Source organism: Tupaia chinensis, unplaced genomic scaffold (assembly GCF_000334495.1).
Source record: "Tupaia chinensis unplaced genomic scaffold, TupChi_1.0 Scaffold149011_1, whole genome shotgun sequence".
In the NCBI taxonomy this organism is placed as follows: domain Eukaryota; kingdom Metazoa; phylum Chordata; class Mammalia; order Scandentia; family Tupaiidae; genus Tupaia; species Tupaia belangeri.
Genome location: NW_006208857.1, coordinates 565,129 through 569,225, shown reverse-complemented (window position 1 = coordinate 569,225; position 4,097 = coordinate 565,129). Strand labels below are relative to the sequence as shown.

At 50.1% G+C, this 4,097-nt stretch overlaps 1 long non-coding RNA gene across 1 annotated transcript in view; it reads right to left on the bottom strand.

Moving 5' to 3' along the window:
• Positions 1–1,201: 1,201 nt before the first annotated feature.
• LOC114006577 (uncharacterized) overlaps positions 1,202–4,097 on the bottom strand; it is an 8,472-nt gene continuing 5,576 nt past the window's right edge. Inside the window, exon 3 of the long non-coding RNA XR_003548291.1 lies at positions 1,202–1,676. This is a non-coding gene — a long non-coding RNA (uncharacterized LOC114006577). The remainder of the gene's footprint in view (positions 1,677–4,097) is intronic.

Genomic DNA, 4,097 nt, shown 5'->3' with positions numbered 1-4,097 from the left:
CGGCCTCTCTGAGACCCTGGTCTTAGCCCTCAGTAGCCTCCCACAATGGCTCCCCTCTGCTCTCCATCTGTCCCTGCTCTCTCTGCCTGGCTTTCTCTCCACTCCTCCAGCCTGGAGAAATACACGCAGCAAAAATAGCCTCGAGTCCCAGACCCAGAGGCTTGAGATTCAGGCTGGGAGCATGTGTGCGTGGTGTGTGGTGCACGGTGTGCGTGCATGCTCAAGGTCCCAGAAGGAGAATGGAGGAGGGATTGCAGTATGGCCATCCCCCCGGAAATGATTTCTCACTTTCTCTCTGGTGAGCACACGTGCCTTATAGGAAAAATCTCTCCCTAAAAACAAAACAAAACAAAACAAAAATAGCCCCTACCAGGAACCAGGAGGCCTCTGGAAATCCCCATGCGCCACGCTTCCAGCCACGTGAAGGGCATAGTGTAACTTCAGTTTCTTCCCCTGTGAGGTGAGGATAGTAAGACCTCTCCCAGAGCTCCGGCCGTGCAAGTGCATGTATGCCAAGTGCTTTGAAAAGGGAAAGCCAGTCTGTAGATGGGATGCCCAACCCCAGATCCTCGGATGAAGCTGTTGCCCTCACATTGCTGAGGGAGATGACTTCTCTTCCCTGTCACCCTGAATTTCTTTTCTTTTTCTTTTCAAGAGAGATTTTTTGTTTAGGACGCGTGTACTCGCCAGAGAGACAGAGACAGAAAGTGAGAAATCACCCCTCCGAGGCAATAGCTATGCTGCAGTCCTTTCTCCTCCATTCTCCTCTCAGGATTTTGAGCATACACTCATATGCACCCAGTGTGAATTTCAAGTCACTGGCTGTGTTTGGGACTCGAACCGCCATCAGCCATGTGGGAGTCCAGTGACATAACTACTACGCCATCTGCCAGTCCCCCATCCTGGCTTTCTTTCTTTCTTTTTTTTTTTTTTTTTTTTGAGAGGTTTTTGCTATAGGGTGTGTGCGCTCACCAGACAGACAGAGAGACAGAGAGACAGAAAGCAAGAAATCACCCCCCAGGGGGGATGGCCAAGCTGCAGTCCCTTCTCTTCCATTCTGCTCTTGGAATCTTGGGCACGACCAGTGTGAGTTTAAGCCACCGGGTCCAGGACTCGAACTGCAGTCGACTACATGGGAGTCCAATGACATAGCCATTACACCATCTGCTAGTCTCAACCCTGGTTTCTTAATGGAGGGCAGAGGGAGGGTGATGAAGGGGACAAGCCAGGGGCTGGGGTCCTAGCAGTAAGTTCAAGTCCTCATTTCATTAATTGTGGTTACTGCCCTATGACTCTAAGCAATTTTTGAGAACTCTTGGAATCTCTGTTCGTCCGTGTGGTGTGAAATGCAGCACCTATAGTCTATCATTCTTGCGGAGATTAAATAACGTGCATTCACATGAAAATTTTAGGACATTTTAGAATTGTACACGGTAATTCTAAATGTTCACTATGAACGCATGCACTGGCTCTTCCTCTTTTCCTTTCCTGTTTGGAAAACCCCAGAGGGGAAGCCAGGTCCTTGAGACTCGTTGACTCCCAGGAGTCCACCTCCACAGCCTATCCAGGCCACAGATCCAGGGCTCCAGCGCACTGGGAGGCCTCATGGTTCATCTGGCCCATCGGGTGCAAACTGGTGGGCCGAAGTTTAGGATGTTTGTCTGATCTTCCCAGTGCTATAACAAAATTGAAAATGTGTTACCCAAGTTAAAATGAGGGGATACCACATAAATGTCTGGGTTTCCAACGTCGAGCTCACACTCTGGTATACCCTCTCCTATCAGCCCAGCTGGAGCTGTCATGGTGGTGAGGCCCTTTCTTAGAGGAAGCAGGCCCTCTCTGGTTTCCCTGTCTGCCCTCGCCCTCGCCTACAGCCAGCCCGCGTTCTTGTTACGCCACCTCGCAGGCTCCATAGTCATAGTCGTTTCCTTTTCTTTCCTCCAACCCCAGTTCAACCCACTTTATTCACGCATTCAAAAAGTGCTCAGTGAGGGGCCAGCAGGTGGTGTGGTGGTTAGACTCCCACACGGCCTTCCGGACATGGCTTCAGACTCACACTGGATGCATGTGTGTGCGTGCACAAAATCCTGAGAGGAGAACGGAGGAGAAGGGGTTGCAGCGTGGCCATCCCGCCTGGGGGGTGATTTCTTGCTTTCTTTCTCTCTGTCTCTCTGATGAGTGTGTGCTCTATGGCACGAAAACAAAAAACTTGAAAAAGAAAACAGCACTCAACGGGCTGGCTCTGTGGTCTGGCGATTAAGGCGACCGGATCCCACGTGGCAGACTGCGTGTGCATACGTGTCAAAAATCCCAAAAAGATGAGAGATGGAGGAGGGATTGCGGTGTGACCATCTCCCCTGGGGGGCTTTCTTGCTCTACTCTCTCCCTTTTTGTCTCTCTCTGGTGAACAGACACACCCTCTCGTAAGTGATCATGCCACAATCCTTTTTTTCTCCATCTCTCCCTCCTTGCAGGGTTTTGGGCACACAGGCACACACATCTGCCGTGTTCTTCAGGTCACTGGGTCCAGAACTTGAACCATGCGCCGGCCACGTGAGATCCAGCCACTTTAACTACCACACTGCTGGCAGGCCCTCCCATAAATTTAATATCAGGGGAACCAGCAGTTAGAGTAATGGCTAAGTCGCTGGACTCCCACGTAGTCGACCACGGTTCGTGTCCCGGACCCGGTGGCTTAAAACTCACACCGGGCGCGTGTGCGTGCGTGCCCAAGATCCGGAGAGGAGAATGGAGGAGAAGGGATTGCAGCGTGACCATCCCCCCAGGGGGTGATTTCTCGCTTTCTGTCTCTATGTCTCTCTCTGTCTGTCTGGCGAGCGCACGCGCCCTACAGTGAAAATCTCTCCCAAAAAAAAAATTATTATCAGTATAGGTGTGTGTGTGTGCACGCGTGTGTATGCGCGTATATGTATGTGTGTATATACGTGTATGTGTATACGTGTGTCTCTCTGTGTATATGTGTGCACATATACATACATGTATATGTATGTGCGTGCATATGTGTATGCATATGTATATACATGTGTGTGTATGCATATATTCAGTAAGTATCAAGGACTTACCTGGATACTTGGGTATCATGGCACCTGCCAGGGTGCTGCAGGAGCAGTGCTAGGTGACACACACGGCCACCACTCCAACCCGACACCTAGACATTCAACAATGAGAAATTTCATTACATCTGGTTGAGTGTTTTACAGACAGAAGCGCCGGGTACTGGGAGATCTTGTCGTGAGGGAAACTTACTCGACTTGAGTACCCTGCTCAGACTAGGGGAGAAAGCCACGTGTGGGAGGGTGGCAGAGCACAGGACAAAGCCTGGCTCCTGACCCTGAGGTGCCATGCGGCCCTCTCTCCCTGCCAACCACCCACCTCCAGACTTCGGTCTTGTGTAAGCCTCAGTTATTTTGCGTTTCTTCCCCCTGCGGCAGAACCGAGTGCTGGCGGATGCCCAAGTCTCCGGGGAAGCGAGGCTCCCTGTGCTGAGCTCTCCCCGTGCACTGGTCCCTTTGCAGCGCGTGTCCGGTTGTGATGAAATCATTTTGTAAAGAATTGTTTACTTAATCCTATTTATTATGATTATTTTTTAATTTGGCCAGAGAGAGACAAAGAGAGAAAGTGAGAAAGCAAGTCACCTGACCTGGAATTCGAACCAAAGTTGGCCAGAAGGGAGTCCAATGCCCCAACCACCACACCACCTGCCGGCCCCAGTTGTAATAAAATTATGTGTTGCTTAAAAAAAGAATTATTTGTTTATTTCATTCCATTTGTTATTATTACTTTTTAAATTGACCAGAGAAAGACAAAGAGAGAGAGAAAGAGAAAGTGAGAGAGCAAGCCGCCAGGTCTGGACTCTAACTGCGGTCGGCCATGTGGGCATCCAGTGCCTTTAACCACCATGCCACCTGCCGACCCCAACCATATTGCTCTTAACGCAACATCACACTCCCAGAACCTAGCAGAAGTGCAGACATTAGCTGTAGACATTTAAGACTTGTGGAATACATGAATTAACAAGTGAGGAGTTGAGAACCAGCAGTTAGCGTAATGGCTATGTCGCTGGACTCCCACGTAGT